The sequence below is a fragment of the Schistocerca nitens genome, chromosome 2 (genome assembly GCF_023898315.1).
Source record: "Schistocerca nitens isolate TAMUIC-IGC-003100 chromosome 2, iqSchNite1.1, whole genome shotgun sequence".
In the NCBI taxonomy this organism is placed as follows: domain Eukaryota; kingdom Metazoa; phylum Arthropoda; class Insecta; order Orthoptera; family Acrididae; genus Schistocerca; species Schistocerca nitens.
The window spans coordinates 595,395,279-595,413,246 of NC_064615.1; the positions used below are offsets into that span (position 1 = coordinate 595,395,279).

General features: G+C 37.9%; 1 protein-coding gene across 1 annotated transcript in view; it reads left to right on the forward strand.

The window, feature by feature from the left end:
• Positions 1 to 9,661: 9,661 nt before the first annotated feature.
• Positions 9,662 to 17,968, forward strand: part of LOC126236667 (cytoplasmic dynein 2 heavy chain 1) — an 873,274-nt gene continuing 864,967 nt past the window's right edge. The window contains exon 1 of the mRNA XM_049946146.1: positions 9,662 to 9,698. The gene's annotated coding sequence lies outside the window, so the exon portion shown is untranslated. The remainder of the gene's footprint in view (positions 9,699 to 17,968) is intronic.

Below are 17,968 nucleotides of genomic sequence, written 5' to 3' on the forward strand. Positions count from 1 at the left end.
TCCAACTGAAATGTGACTGTCATTCGAAGAGCAGTCTGGAGTGAGATAGGGAAGGGGAAGGGATAGCTGGATATGGGTGGGAGGAGAGAAAAGCACTGTCTGGCGGGGCTTGTGGGGACTAGATGGTGGCCTGACGAGACTGCCAGGTGCAATGTTGGGAGGTGGAGTGTGGGGGAACAAATCGGGAGCAGAAAAGGAGAGGAATAGGGAAGGAAAAAATATGGTTGGGTACATCTGAAGAGGGTGGTACACAGTGAGGGTGAGGGGACATGAAATGGGAGGAGGTGATAGGACAGAGGGGGCAGGAACTAGTGGGTGACAGTCACATCCCGTTTGGGGCTGCTGGTGGTAGCAGTCATGTGTGCAGGAGGTGTACTTGCTTGTGTGAATGTGTGTGTGTTTTCTTTGCTGAAGAAGGCTTTGGCTGGAAGATATCATGTGCAACAGTCCTTTCATTGTGCCTGTCTGCAACTCAACGGTGAGTAGCAGACTATCCTTTTCCTATTTTTGTTATTATTTAATACTAATTAACATAATTTTATGTCTGTGGTAGTTCGTATAGTTTTCTGACAGAATAATCAATTTTGTTATTCTAATTTTCTGTATCTTATATATGGTTTATGTTTTTGTGATAGGACAGTAGAAGGAAAATTCAATCATAGACAATATGGAAAAGGTAAGAGTACAAGAAACTGGTACAGAGAAAATGAAATACTAAAGACTGAAGCACACTCAGTACATGGCGATTGTCAGTCCACTGAATCTGCGAAGACTGCAGACTCTTCTGAGTGCATTTTTGTTATTCTAATTTTCTATATCTTATATTGATATTATATAAACCTTTGTGTTGACTTGTCCTGGGATCTACAACAAACACTTCTTTAGGATGGGGAGGCTAACTGTTTGATATGGTCCATGGTAATCTGTGAAGAACTTACTGATTTCTTTCTTCAAGTTCAATAGTAAATAAATAAATGCTTAATAAGGCTAATGCACCTAAGGCAAGAAAATAAAATAACAAATGTTTAAGTTTTTTTAATCAGCTCATGAATGAATAAAACTTTCCAGTTCTGACACCAGTTATGTAAGGAACATAACATGGGCTGTGATTATAGTCAGAATCATAATCAGAATTTTATTGTCTCATAACATACATGTTAAATCATTGATTTAATGTACAGGAGACTCATCAAACTTATAACTATAATAGATTGCACATGGAATACAACATTTACTATAACTATAAAATATCTGATTATGTATATCTATGTTGTGGGGTCTGTGCAAAAAGATTGTGTTTATGTGCAGGAAGCATGAACCTTTTTTGTTTCTGGTTTCATGTCTGTGCCAGAAGTTATTTGGAGCAAACAGTTCTGGATTATTATTTGTGAAAAGAATTATTTCATATAAATACAGTAAGGGAACACTTTGCATATTTAGGTATCTTAATAGTGGCTGACAAGATTCTCTTGGCTTTACGCTACTCATGTTCATTATAACTTTTTCCGGAAAGTTAATATTCTCGTCAATTTGCTAGCATTTCCCCAAAAGACCATGCCATATTCCCTTAATAGCTATGGTACACTACCTTTTTTGTGACTGTGGCAGTGACATTGCCTAAGATTGACATAGCAAATGCCAGGCTGTTCAGTCTATTTTTTAAATAGTCTATATCTGAGGACAATGACAGATTTCTGTCCAACTGCATTCCTAAGAATTTAACACATTCTTCTTTGTTTGGTTCCAGATTTCTGTGCTTAATTTGAATATAATTTATTTTAGATTGTTTTACCTTTAACTGCATCAGCTGTGTTTTTGAAATATTTAGTTTTAGGTCCTTTAGATGGAACCACACATCTAGATTTTCTAGAGTTTTTTATGATATTTTTGGGAATTTCTTCTGCATTTTTATTTTCTATCAGAACTGATGTATGATCAGTGAATGAAACTGAATGATGTTTATATTTATGAGTAAGGAAAAAAAAGAAAAAGTATTAGTCTTAGAATTGATCCTTGTGGCATCCCCTGTGAGATAGTTCTCCATTTCAAGGAGTATTTTCCTTTGTCTGATTTTATGACTACCCTTTGCTGTCTCTTTGAAAAATATGACTTATACCGCTGTAAGGCACTGCCCAATTCCATATTTTTGAATTTTATATACTAATAGTGAATGGTTCACACAGTTGAATGCTTTGGCTAAGTCACCAAATATTCCTGCAGCTTTTTGTGATTTATCTAAGGTGGAACTAACTTTATTTATGAATTTGTTAATTGCATTAATTGCACTTTTGCTTTTTAGGAAGCCAAATTGATTTTTTGAGATTATATTAAATTTGTGACATAAATTTTGTATTTTGATTGCAATGATCATTTTAAATATTTCAAAAAACACAGGAAGAAGGGAAATCGGATGGTAATTTCCCATATCTTCTGTAGAACCATTTTGAAATAATGGTTTCACTTCTGCATATTTTACAATGTCTAGAAAGTAGCCTTCTTTAAGTGAATGATTAATTATTTCAGATAGTTTGTGTGCTATTATATTTCAGGTTGCTTTTATGATGATCAACCCATCCCACATAACTTTATTTTTTAGGTTTAATATAGTTTTTTCTACATCTTATACTCGAACTTTGTCAAATTTAATTAGACACTCATTCTTGCTCTGACTTGACCAGAATAAATGTACGTTATCTTAGGAGTGTCCATCTACATCAGCATCAGATTTTGCCACCATTATAAAAAGTTTGTTAACATTTTCTGATGTTTGAGCGGGATTTACAATTATTTTGTCTTGTATTTTTCCTTTAGAAATTTCCTGGTGGTTAGGATTGATTACATGTTCAGATTTGACAACTGTCCATACTGTCTTGGATTTATTTTTTTGCTTTCTGGTAAATTTAGTATTTGCCATTTCTTTTGCTGCTTTTACAACCTTCTTAAATATTTTTTTATATTATTTAATATAGTTAATGAACTCAAGGACTGTTATTGGATTTCAGCTCAGCATGTAGTTGATATAGATGTTATTATGCCAGTAGTAATCCACTTAGTTTATTTCTTGCCTTTCTGTGACAGACTACGGGTGGAAACAAGTAAAAAGTTATTTAAAAATTTATCAAAAATTTTTTGAACATGAGCTTTCATGTTGTAATGACTAATTTACCTCGCTCTGTCTATGAGAGAACAAGTGTATGTTTTCTTCACTCAACATGAAGTAACATAACCACCACCTGTGTTTGGACATTAGATATATCTTAAATCTTTACCTCCAATCAATCTATTAAACATTACAGTTATTAGTCAATACTTTACCTTTACATAACATAGAATTGCTTAGATTAGACAGAATCCACCACTTAACCTTCCTTTCACAAGCACTGATTCACATAACAGCTTTTTGTAATATGTATCCCTGTTTTAAATCTACAACTGCACATCCATGAATGCTAATATTCTCATTAACCTACTACTTAACTACTGTATACCGTGGTATCTTCACTCATAATCACTCTTCCTGTATACTGGAGATGTTACATTCCATCCTGGATTTTCCATTGTTTGATATTTACTCTTCTCTGAGATACACTGTGTTCCAGGGTTAAGTCTTCATGTGCATATATCTCATAAAATAAATATTTTTCATACTCTTAATCTGGGATGGTTGTAAACTTCAACAAACTCACTAGGACACCTGTCATTAAGATGCACTATGTCGTAAATGCAGATCTAATAGGAATACAGATATTACATTCTGGCTGGCCAAACAATCACATAAGGCTTTGAACACTTTTCCTCCAGACTTTTGTAAGAGTGAGTGTGGACTGATCATAACATTCAAATCTTTCGTATCCTGTAATACATTCAACCTTAACTGAGTGTCTCAGATTTGCTCATGAATTCTTTTTTTTTTTTTTTTTTTTTTTTCAAGTCACAGTTTAATTCATGAAATTGTTCATTCACCTCATTTCATATTGATTGTTCACATCTGTTTGTAACTTTCCTTTTAAAGTTTTTATAGCTTCTTGAAATTCTGAAATCTTAGCATTAATTTCTTTCCCTGTCTGGACTCCTTAGACAATTTGTTTTTCTGTTATCTGTCTTATTACTTAATTCAGTTTTTAATTTATCACTAGAGATTTTAAAATCATTTCTTAAGTTTGTCTTAGATGGACTGATTAATTCTTCCAGTTTTTAAAAATCTTTCCTGTAAATAGCCCTCCATCTATGGATAGTGACAGGCACACAGTAAATTCAACAGTGTGCAGCTAATAAAAATTAACTTAGTCTTACAGCAGCATCAAATCACTAACTGGTACTACCAATTTAAAACAACGTTCATCACTAAATTGCTCAACATCGAGTTATTACCACACAGCCACACTCAAAATGATAGAAAAGAAATCAGTCATCACAGATACAGCTCACCTAAGTTGTGTAGGTATGCGTGTCATTATGGTGAACTGCTGGTGTGAAGGTAACGTGTTGTTGTCCACATTTGCACCTTCACTACGGTGCACAAAATAGAGTGTTTATTTCTGATCTGAGTCTTTTGGTTGATCAATGAATGTTACATAAAATATTTTTCATGATTGCCTATGTCATAAATTAATTATTATTAAGACCTGCTAAATAAATACAAAATCAAATAGGGGTAATGCAGGAGTAGGTTTAATAATGAATAAAAAAATAGGAGTGCGGGTTAGCTACTACAAACAGCATAGTGAACGCATTATTGTGGCCAAGATAGACACAAAGCCCATGCCTACTACAGTAGTACAAGTTTATATGCCAACTAGCTCTGCAGATGATGAAGAAATTGATGAAATGTATGACGAGATAAAAGAAATTATTCAGGTAGTGAAGGGAGACGAAAATTTAATAGTCATGGGTGACTGGAATTCGTCAGTAGGAAAAGGGAGAGAAGGAAACATAGTAGGTGAATATGGATTGGGGGGAAGAAACGAAAGAGGAAGCCGTCTTGTAGAATTTTGCACAGAGCATAACTTAATCATAGCTAACACTTGGTTCAAGAATCATAAAAGAAGGTTGTATATCTGGAAGAATCCTGGAGATACTAAAAGGTATCAGATAGATTATACAATGGTAAGACAGAGATTTAGGAACCAGGTTTTAAATTGTAAGACATTTCCAGGGGCAGATGTGGATTCTGACCACAATCTATTGGTTATGAACTGCAGATTGAAACTGAAGAAACTGCAAAAAGGTGGGAATTTAAGGAGATGGGACCTGGATAAACTGAAAGAACCAGAGGTTGTAGAGAGTTTCAGGGAGAGCATAAGCGAACAATTGACAGGAATGGGGGAAAGAAATACAGTAGAAGAAGAATGGGTAGCTCTGAGGGATGAAGTAGTGAAGGCAGCAGAGGATCAAGTAGGTAAAAAGACGAGGGCTAATAGAAATCCTTGGGTAACAGAAGAAATATTGAATTTAATTGACGAAAGGAGAAAATATAAAAATGCAGTAAATGAAGCAGGCAAAAGGGAATACAAACGTCTCAAAAATGAGATCGACAGGAAGTGCAAAATGGCTAAGCAGGGATGGCTAGAGGACAAATGTAAGGATGTAGAGGCTTGTCTCACTAGGGGTAAGATAGATACTGCCTACAGGAAAATTAAAGAGACCTTTGGAGAGAAGAGAACCACTTGTATGAACATCAAGAGCTCAGATGGCAACCCAGTTCTAAGCAAACAAGGGAAGGCAGAAAGGTGGCAGGAGTATATAGAGAGTTTATACAAGGGCGATGTACTTGAGGACAATATTATGGAAATGGAAGAGGATGTAGATGAAGATGAAATGGGAGATAAGATACTGCGTGAAGAGTTTGACAGAGCACTGAAAGACCTGAGTCGAAACAAGGCTCCGGGAGTAGACAACATTCCATTAGAACTACTGATGGCCTTGGGAGAGCCAGTCATGACAAAACTCTACCATCTGGTGAGCAAGATGTATGAGACAGGCGAAATACCCACAGACTTCAAGAAGAATATAATAATTCCAATCCCAAAGAAAGCAGGTGTTGACAGATGTGAAAATTACCGAACTATCAGTTTAATAAGTCACAGCTGCAAAATACTAACGCGAATTCTTTACAGACGAATGGAAAAACTGGTAGAAGCGGACCTCGGGGAAGATCAGTTTGGATTCCGTAGAAATGTTGGAACACGTGAGGCAATACTAACCTTACAACTTATCTTAGAAGAAAGATTAAGAAAAGGCAAACCTACGTTTCTAGCATTTGTAGACTTAGAGAAAGCTTTTGACAACGTTAACTGGAATACTCTCTTTCAAATTCTGAAGGTGGCAGGGGTAAAATACAAGGAGCGAAAGGCTATTTACAATTTGTACAGAAACCAGATGGCAGTTATAAGAGTCGAGGGGCATGAAAGGGAAGCAGTGGTTGGGAAAGGAGTGAGACAGGGTTGTAGCCTCTCCCTGATGTTATTCAATCTGTATATTGAGCAAGCAGTAAAGGAAACAAAAGAAAAATTCGGAGTAGGTATTAAAATTCATGGAGAAGAAGTAAAAACTTTGAGGTTCGCCGATGACATTGTAATTCAGTCAGAGACAGCAAAGGACTTGGAAGAGCCATTGAACGGAATGGACAGTGTCTTGAAAGGAGGATATAAGATGAACATCAACAAAAGCAAAACGAGGATAATGGAATGTAGTCAAATTAAATCGGGTGATGCTGAGGGGATTAGATTAGGAAATGAGACACTTAAAGTAGTAAAGGAGTTTTGCTATTTAGGGAGTAAAATAACTGATGATGGTCGAAGTAGAGAGGATATAAAATGTAGACTGGCAATGGCAAGGAAATCGTTTCTGAAGAAGAGAAATTTGTTAACATCTGGTATAGATTTAAGTGTCACGAAGTCATTTATGAAAGTATTTGTATGGAGTGTAGCCAGGTATGGAAGTGAAACATGGACGATAACCAGTTTGGACAAGAAGAGAATAGAAGCTTTCGAAATGTGGTGCTACAGAAGAATGCTGAAGATAAGGTGGGTAGATCACGTAACTAATGAGGAGGTATTGAATAGGATTGGGGAGAAGAGAAGTTTGTGGCACAACTTGACTAGAAGAAGGGATCAGTTTTTCTTCTTGACAACTGGTAGCCAGTTAAAAAAAAAAGTTTCATGAGTAGGCATAAAAATATTTGTGTGTTCATTAATGTTAATATGTATTGCAAACTGACTCATTCTGCATCATTTTGATAAAGCCCATTCAAGTGATCTATGGAACATCTAAGTAACTTCTACAAAATTGCTATTGTTATTGTGAAGGCCATTCTTCCAAGGCCATAACACACATCCAAGCTGCAGCATCTAAGAACAAGTGACCCCCAGCAGGTAGAAGTGCTAAACTTTGTCCTTTCTTGCAGATATGTAGCGTCCATATACTTTGTATTATCTACACATAATAATAGACCATGGCTTTACTGGCAGATTGTGTTCTTTTGAATATTTGCGGCATGGGTGAATCGGAATGCTGCCATTCAAGTGATTGGTGTTTGACCTCTGGTGTGAAGTGGAAAGCCCAGGTTTCATCACCCATGACTATTAAATTCAAAAGGTTGTCCTTTCCATCTGCATAACATTGAAGAAATTGGTGGGGAGTCTCAATGCATTGCTGTTTGTGGTGTTCTGTGAGCATTTTTGGGACCCATCTTTTGCAGACCTTCCAAAATTTCAACACTTCATTCAAAAGTCTGGTACATGGTGCTTCGAGAAACCTCAGGAACAACATTGCAGAGCTCATTGAAAGTGATCTGCCATCCTGAAGCACAATTTCTTCAACCTTTGTGATTGTCTCTTTGAGAATTGGCAGTCTTCCGCTTCTTTTCTCATCATGAATTTCAGAACAACCACCTGCAAACTCTCTGCACTGCTTGCGGACATTTTTAACATCCATACATGACTCTCCATACACTTCTGTCAGCTGTCAATTGGCTTAATGCCTTTTGTACTAAAAACCCAAATAACTGCGTGAAATTTATACCTGGCGGTAGTGGCTGATAGGAGCCCCATTACAACTGGCAGCCAAGCCAAGACTCCAGTGGATGTGTGATGGTTTCTGCAGAGAATGGTGAAGGAAAAAAAACAGTGTGGCCAACAACAATGCAAACATTTTCCCTGCAGCCCCAGTGCTTTGGAGAGCTTACTTTTGGGATTACCTTTGTAGAAAGACTGCCTGTCGACAATTGGAGTGAAGAGTGCCACACTGCAATCAGGGCAGGCATGGAGCACAGTAGAGATTCAAATGCTGACCAGCTACTGAGAATTTCACACATTTTTGGGTAGGAGGGTCCTGATTGTGGCATAATATAAAGGATAGCAAGAAGATATAGTGTGAATTTCTGAACACCTTAAATTTTTTTAAGAAGTCCACATTACTATAATGTACTATCAGGAATGTGACTGGTCAATTTGGGAGGTGCTAAACAACCAATCTGCCAGCCTAGATCTAGTCTTCCATCACCATATAGCTGTCACAAAGAGGGATGATAGTTTCAACAATAGGATTTACTACCAGGACCTTCTCTTTGTTACAGCATTATCTCCAGCTCGTGATGCAGGATTTTGTTTGATAAGGTGCATTACACCACAATGTGGCATCTCACAGGAAACACAAAAGAAAGTGAATGAGATAGGACATATTTGAGCTGTGAAATTCCTCGGCTTCTCCATTTTCCTTAGAACAGTGCAAGCCCTTCTTTGCAGTTTCCTGTCAGACCAGTCCTGACCATGCAGATCACTCTTCTCCACCTACACCAAGTAGGAATTTTAGTGATATTCTGCTTGTTATAAGTGACAAGAACTGTATCTATGGATTCTGGGCAATAAACTAGCAGATGTAGCAACTAAGGAGACATGTGTAACACATGCAACAGCACAGTATAAAATCTCCCTACATGCAGGCACAGAAGTATGTATCATTGGGAGAAGAGGACTGGAAGTTAAAAAAAACTGCAAGCTCTGATTGGTAAAGTGAACTACTATGCCATAACGTAGCTTGTTCCAGGCACCATTCCTGAATTAACTCTCTGTTAATTTGCCTCCAGATTTTTGCACTGCCCTTTGAGTCATTCTTTCCTCCACTAGCAGTGTGTAGTGTGTGAAGACTTGCTCTTCATTTTGGGTGGTGACAGTGGAAACCTGAAATGCCTACTTAACTTTTGCCTCTCATCATAGCTCCTCACAGTAGGGCTGGGTAGGAATTTCTAGCATATCCCTCAGGATGGCTATGAAAACCAAGTTTTAAAATTATTTTTATCTTTATTATAAAACAGTTTTTGGCATTTTATAATTAGTATATTATTTTCATTTTTTTATTTCTCAAGTAATCATTGTTATTTGGTGGAAAATACAAATTACTGTAACCAAACACACTTATTCTTGTATCCACTACATGTTTTGAAGGATTGCACTTTCATCATCAGCTGGATTAAGGACATCTAAAAAGTCAAAGACAATATGTTTGTACAACTTTTGTGGTAAAGTACCAGTGAAAGACTTATTGTTTCCTTTACAGCTTATCATTTTGATGTAACACTGAATGATGATCAGTACAAAGAACTAGGCTCAGACAAAGGCCTTGATGAATTTTTGGATGATAGAAGTCTTGTCACACTGTCTGTGGTCCACAAAGATGCAAAGCTGCAACTTAGCACAAGGGTGAGCTTTGGAATCCATTAATGTTTCTGTCTGTTTCTTTAGCACTGTAAATGCAAACATATTTGCATGATTTTCAAATAATTTATTTGTATTGCAACACTGAGTGACTTCCATTACATGTATGTAATGTATGTGCACATAAGAAATGAAAAAAAAAATCTGACTTTTGCTGGGAGCAAAATTCTGTTTCTGCTGATAGACACATTTAAAAATAGAGAAAATATGTCTATTGGCACTACAGGGATTTTGCTTCCTGAAGGTGAGTACTGAATAGCCATTCTGTCTTTTTGTAAATTGAAATATGAGTGAGGTGGCTTGGAGGTAAACACTGAACTTGTGTTTGAGAGAGATGGGATTAAAATCACCATCCAACTATCATGACTTAGGTTTCCCATGATTTCTTTAAATCATTTAAGGTAGGCTGTTACAGTTCACATGCCTGCCCAGAGGCCAGCCAGGTGGGCACAGGCCCTGGTGGATAGGGTTGGGCAAGTATTTGATATTTAGACAGTCTTGCAGCTAAACCGTAGTGTACACAGTTGTACTGCACTGGCCACAGTCTGGCAGGTATCCTAAACTACCTCTGCCTGCCTGTGAGTGTGAGGAGAGGCATGCTTTCCCAGTGGGGCAGCTCTGGAATAGCCTGATTTTGGCTCCTTTGTAAGGGCACGGCTGATTACCGCACAACCACACATATTATGGATGCCTCTCCATTGATTTTAGAGTCCTTAAACTCACTTCATAGTAAATCTACTCCTTAATGATATTTGTGGTTAATAATACAAATCAGTTTCAGCTGATTTAAACAATCACAAAAAGATGTTTCTATAGTTACTTTTGTTAGAGTTGACACAGGTGAATACGTTATAGTGAGTAAAACACATTTAGTGCCACTAACTACATTTGCACTTTCAGGTAAAATAAATTGAACACAGTGACCAAGGAACATTTAATTACATATGTAAAACTCAGAGCATACAATAACACCAGAGAGGTCTATCATATTCCACATGATGCATTTTGCTGCCGTTTCACATGAAATATATTGTTCACACAATTCCAACCCCCCCCCCCCCTCTTTGAACATATATTTTGTGGCTTGCCATCACAAGATAAACCAAATAGTCCCACAATCTTTTCAAACTTCTCTTTGTCCAAGGGTTTTGTCAGAAGGTCAACCAACATGTCTTCTGAGTGCATGTACTCCGTGCCGATGTTCTGTCGCTCTATGTGGTCCCGAATAAAATGGTACCTTTTATTAATATCTTTTGTTCTAGCACTAGTGACATCATTTTTAGCTAGGTTAATGGCTCCTTTATTGTCACAGAAGATCGTTACGGGTTCCACTATTAAATTGGGTTCTATTTCACATATTAATGTTCTTAGCCATGATGCTTCCTGTGTGATGTAAGACAGCGCCATATACTCGGCCTCTACGGTACTCAATGCAAAAGTTTTTTGTTTTGACAGGACCATGAAATGAGGCCTCCCATTACTTTAAAGCAGTAACCAGTAGTGGAGTGCCTATCTCCCAATTCGCACCTCCAGTCTGCATCACTGTAGCCTTCTAGTTTTGCATTCCCTTCTCTACGGTATCTTAATTCGTTGTTTGAAGTTCCACTTAGGTATCGGAATATACTTATCACAGCTTTCCAGTGCTTTTCCTTAGGGTCTCTACAATATCTGCTCACTGTATTAGTGGCAAAACAATGTCGCGTCGTGACGTTTGAGACAAATATAACAGACTCCCTACTGCTTCTAAATATGGATCATTCTTATCACATTCCACAGCTGTCTCATTTATATTTAACTGCACTCTTACTTCCATTGGAGTAGTTATGGGTTTACAATCAATCATGCAAAATTTCTTAAAGATTTTTTCTGTATCTGATGATTGATTTATTCTCAATTCTTGTCACTCTTCATCCTTAGTAATCTGCATACCTAAATAACATTTAACTTCTCCCAAATCACGCACCTTAAACTTGGTTTGCAGCTTTTCTTAAAAATTCTTATTTGACTTTCGTTTTCAGCCAGGATAAAGAAGTCGTCCACACATATTGCCATTATTATTATCCTTTCTCTTTCACTTTTGTAGTATATACTGGGATCTGCCTTAGATTGCTTCATACTCATATTTATTAGAGTTTTATGTAGACATCAATTCCAGCAATGTCCACCTTGTTTAAGTCCATAAATCCTTTTTCGCAAATGCCAAATCTTTTCCCTTTCCGATCTGGTTTTCATAGCATCTCTTGGTCGAATGACATATATCTCCTCCTCATATTTCCCATTTAAATATGCTGTTTTTACATCCATGTGATGAATTGTTAAGTTTCGCTTTGCTGCCAAGGCTAAAAGATATCTCAATGAGGCATACTTGATTACGGGTGAAAAAGTTTCTTTGTAATCTACCCCTTGTTTTTGCGAATATCCTTTTATTACAAGCCGTGCTTTATATCTTTGTGCTGAATTTTTGGAGCTCTTCAAGGTGCATACCCACCTTTCCTGTAATGGCTTCTTATCTCCTCGCATATTTACCCATTCAAAGGTTTCGTTCTGAGATAAAGATTCCTTAGTTTTCTTTTAGCCTTGGCAGCAAAGCGAAACTTAACAATTCATCACATGGATGTAAAAACAGCATATTTAAATGGGAAATATGAGGAGGAAATATATGTCATTCGACCAAGAGATGCTATGAAAACCAGATCGGAAAGGGAAAAGATTTGGCATTTGCGAAAAAGGATTTATGGACTTAAACAATTTTCCTTAGGGTCTCTACAATATCTGCTCACTGTATTAGTGGCAAAACAATGTCGCGTCATGACATCAGCATCAGTTATCATACTCCTTGCTTTTTCTACAATGGTCCTATTAGCCCTCTCAACAACCCCATTTTGAGATGGGCTGTACCTTATGGTAGTTTGATGCCTGATTCCCATTTTTGCCAGAGGCGTTTTCAATTTCTGGTTAATATATTCTCTCTCCATCACTTCTTTCCATTCTTGAGAGTTTGGGCCGCTCATTGCTTCTTCTGCGGTTGCTGGCTCATAATTAAAAGACTGGGTTGCATACCTTTCAAAATCCGGATTTTCTTTTGGTTTTGGCACGCAAGAAGAACGCCTTACATTGTTCTCTTCATTTTGTTTGTCCTCAAACTCATTGTCATCATAAATAGTCTCCATTTGCCTTCGACTGTCTTCTTCCTGTTCTTCACTTTCTCTTTCTTCACATAAGGTTTCACTCTTGGTACTATGTGCAGTTAACTTAGTAGTCTTGTCCTCTTCAGTGTCCTTTCTATTTTCAAAGAATACTAAATCTCTGATTGTAACAATCCTTTTATTCAATGGATCCATTAATCGGTGGCCCTTTGAATTCTCACAATTGTTGTTGTTGTTGTTATTGTGGTCTTCAGTCCTGAGACTGGTTTGATGCAGCTCTCCATGCTACTCTATTCTGTGCAAGCTCCTTCATCTCCCAGTACCTACTGCAACCTACATCCTTCTGAATCTGCTTAGTGTATTGATCTCTTGGTCTCCCTCTACGATTTTTACCCTCCACGCTGCCCTCCAATGCTAAATTTGTGATCCCTTGATGCCTCAAAACATGTCATACCAACCGATCCCTTCTTCTAGTCAAGTTGTGCCACAAACTTCTCTTCTCCCCAATCCTATTCAATACCTCCTCATTAGTTACGTGATCTACCCACCTTATCTTCAGCATTCTTCTGTAGCACCACATTTCGAAAGCTTCTATTCGATTCTTGTCCAATCTGGTTATCGTCCATGTTTCACTTCCATACATGGCTACACTCCATACAAATACTTTCAGAAACGACTTCCTGACACTTAAATACTATACTCGATGTTAACAAATTTCTCTTCTTCAGAAACGATTTCCTTACCATTGCCAGACTACATTTTATATCCTCTCTACTTCGACCATCATCAGTTATTTTACTCCCTAAATAGCAAAACTCCTTTACTACTTTAAGTGTCTCATTTCCTAATCTAATCCCCTCAGCATCACCCGATTTAATTTGACTACATTCCATTATCCTCGTTTTGCTTTTGTTGATGTTCATCTTATATCCTCCTTTCAAGACACTGTCCATTCCGTTCAACGGCTCTTCCAAGTCCTTACAATGTCATCGGCGAACCTCAAAGTTTTTACTTCTTCTCCATGAATTTTAATACCTACTCCGAATTTTTCTTTTGTTTCCTTTACTGCTTGCTCAATATACAGATTGAATAACATCGGGGAGAGGCTACAACACTGTCTCACTCCTTTCCCAACCACTTCTTCCCTTTCATGCCACTCGACTCTTATAACTGCCATCTGGTTTCTGTACAAATTGTAAATAGCCTTTCGCTCCCTGTATTTTACCCCTACCACCTTCAGAATTTGAAAGAGAGTATTCCAGTTAACGTTGTCAAAAGCTTTCTCTAAGTCTACAAATGCTAGAAACGTAGGTTTGCCTTTTCTTAATCTTTCTTCTAAGATAAGTTGTAAGGTTAGTTTTGCCTCACGTGTTCCAACATTTCTACGGAATCCAAACTGATCTTCCCCGAGGTCCGCTTCTACCAGTTTTTCCATTCGTCTGTAAAGAATTCGCGTTAGTATTTTGCAGCTGTGACTTATTAAACTGATAGTTCGGTAATTTTCACATCTGTCAACACCTGCTTTCTTTGGTATTGGAATTATTATATTCTTCTTGAAGTCTGTGGGTATTTCGCCTGTCTCATACATCTTGCTCACCAGATGGTAGAGTTTTGTCATGACTGGCTCTCCCAAGGCCATCAGTAGTTCTAATGGAATGTTGTCTACTCCCGGGGCCTTGTTTCGACTCAGGTCTTTCAGTGCTCTGTCAAACTCTTCACGCAGTATCTTATCTCCCATTTCATCTTCATCTACATCCTCTTCCATTTCCATAATACTGTCCTCAAGTACATCGCCCTTGTATAAACCCTCTATATACTCCTTCCACCTTTCTGCCTTCCCTTGTTTGCTTAGAACTGGGTTGCCATCTGAGCTCTTGATATTCATACAAGTGGTTCTCTTCTCTCTCCAAAGGTCTCTCTAATTTTCCTGTAGGCAGTATGTATCTTACCCTAGTGAGACAAGCCTCTACATCCTTACATTTGTCCTCTAGCCATCCCTGCTTAGCCATTTTGCACTTCCTGTCGATCTCATTTTTGAGACGTTTGTATTCCCTTTTGCCTGCTTCATTTACTGCATTTTTATATTTTCTCCTTTCATCAATTAAATTCAATATTTCTTCTGTTACCCAAGGATTTCTATTAGCCCTCGTCTTTTTACCTACTTGATCCTCTGCTGCCTTCACTACTTCATCCCTCAGAGCTACCCATTCTTCTTCTACTGTATTTCTTTCCCCCATTCCTGTCAATTGTTCGCTTATGCTCTCCCTGAAACTCTCTACAACCTCTGGTTCTTTCAGTTTATCCAGGTCCCATCTCCTTAAATTCCCACCTTTTTGCAGTTTCTTCAGTTTCAATCTGCAGTTCATAACCAATAGATTGTGGTCAGAATCCACATCTGCCCCTGGAAATGTCTTACAATTTAAAACCTGGTTCCTAAATCTCTGTCTTACCATTGTATAATCTATCTGATACCTTTTAGTATCTCCAGGATTCTTCCAGATATACAACCTTCTTTTATGATTCTTGAACCAAGTGTTAGCTATGATTAAGTTATGCTCTGTGCAAAATTCTACAAGACGGCTTCCTCTTTCGTTTCTTCCCCCCAATCCATATTCACCTACTATGTTTCCTTCTCTCCCTTTTCCTACTGACGAATTCCAGTCACCCATGACTATTAAATTTTCGTCTCCCTTCACTACCTGAATAATTTCTTTTATCTCGTCATACATTTCATCAATTTCTTCATCATCTGCAGAGGTAGTTGGCATATAAACTTGTACTACTGTAGTAGGCATGGGCTTTGTGTCTATCTTGGCCACAATGATGTGTTCACTATGCTGTTTGTAGTAGCTAACCCGCACTCCTATTTTTTTATTCATTATTAAACCTACTCCTGCATTAGCCCTATTTGATTTTGTATTTATAACCCTGTAATCACCTGACCAAAAGTCTTGTTCCTCCTGCCACCGAACTTCACTTATTCCCACTATATCTAACTTTAACCTATCCATTTCCCTTTTTCAATTTTCTAACCTACCTGCCCGATTAATGGATCTGACGTTCCACGCTCCGATCTGTAGAATGCCAGTTTTCTTTCTCCTGATAACGACGTCCTCTTGAGTAGTCCCCGCCCGGAGATCCAAATGGGGGACTATTTTACCTCCGGAATATTTTACCCAAGAGGACGCCATCATCATTTAATCATACAGTAAAGTTGCATGTCCTCGGGAAAAATTACGGCTGTAGTTTCCCCTTACTTTCAACCGTTCGCAGTACCAGCACAGCAAGGCCGTTTTGGTTAATCTTACAAGGCCAGATCAGTCAATCATCCAGACTGTTGCCCCTGCAACTACTGAAAAGGCTGCTGCCCCTCTTCAGGAACCACATGTTTGTCTGGCCTCTCAACAGATACCCCTCCATTGTGGTTGCACCTACGGTACGGCCATCTGTATCGCTGAAGCACGCAAGCCTCCCCACCAACGGCAAGGTCCATGGTTCATGGGGGAATAGCCTACAAAAATATACTTTTCAGCTTTCAGGTCCCATTTTCCTCTTAACTGTTTTGGAATGTGCGCCATTGCATCACACCCATGCTTTTGTAGGTGATACGTTGTTCAAATATACGGCCGTTGATACCAACTCTGCCCAGAAATCTTTTGATAATCCAGCATCCTTTTATTCAATGGATCCATTAATCGGTGGCCCTTTGAATTCTCACAATAGCCTACAAAAATATACTTTTCAGCTTTCAGGTCCCATTTTCCTCTTAACTGTTTTGGAATGTGCGCCATTGCATCACACCCATGCTTTTGTAGGTGATATGTTGTTCAAATATACGGCCGTTGATACCACCTCTGCCCAGAAATCTTTTGATAATTCAGCATCAGTTATCATACTCCTTGCTTTTTCTACAATGGTTCTATTAGCCCTCTCAGCAACCCCATTTTGAGATGGGCTGTACCTTATGGTAGTTTGATGCCTGATTCCCATTTTTGCCAGAGGCGTTTTCAATTTCTGGTTAATATATTCTCTCCTTTATCAGACTTGATGATCTTAATCTTCTTTCCCATCCACCTTTTGACCACATTACAATATTCCTCAAAAATGTCACTCACTTGGTCTTCGGAACTAAGAAAATAAACATGAGTATATCGTGAATAATCATCAATAAATGTAAGAAAATAATGGCTCCCACCTATGGATTCGCAATCCATCAGGCCACATATATCTGTATGGATTAACTGTAAGACATCTGTAGACTTACTTTTACTAGTCTTAAAAGGTAGTCTTGCTTGTTTTCCTTTTGTGTATATCTCACAAGGGTCCTTGGTTACATTATAATTCTGTATTCCTTTTACCATATCCCTTATTAAAGACATCCTCTTTCTATTTAGGTGCCCAAGCCTACAGTGCCATAAAAAACCTTCTGCTGAGTATACTGAATGACTAACATTTCTATGTTTACTGTCAATGGTATCCAATTTAAAAATATCCCTTTCGTTACTTCCTGTAGTTATAACTTCACTATTTTTGTTGATTACTCTTGCTCCGTGCATATCAAAAATCTGTATTTCCCTTCTTGACAATTTCCCCTTCAGACACTAGGTTAGACACAACATTTTTTACATAATGAACATCATGTGCTGTAACCATATCGGGTTCACCATTTACACTTACATGTAGGTCTAGTTTCTCAGCCAAATGGCACTGAAGCTTGCTGCCATCAACAGTAGATATTCCCATGTGAGTCAGTTCAATGTGGCTATTATTTTGTTGACGTATTCGTCTTGCATTTGTCCAGCTGAGTGGTAATTAACTCTTGTAATAATCCTATTTTCCTTGTAAGACCTCCATCCTCAATGCACTTTGTAATTTGTTCCAGAATTCTTTCACTGTTGCAGCTTTTTCAATGTGAACATAATTCACTGGGTCAACTAGTAATATCAACTTTGATTTTGCTTTCCTATTCTTACTTGAATAATTCTGATCTGTCAATTCCATTGTCCCTTCCACCACATCCCATAGGTCGTCTAAATGTAAATACGCTTCTACTGCGAATTTCCACACTGCATAGTTTTTGTGACCCTTAAATCTGTCAATCTGCAGAAA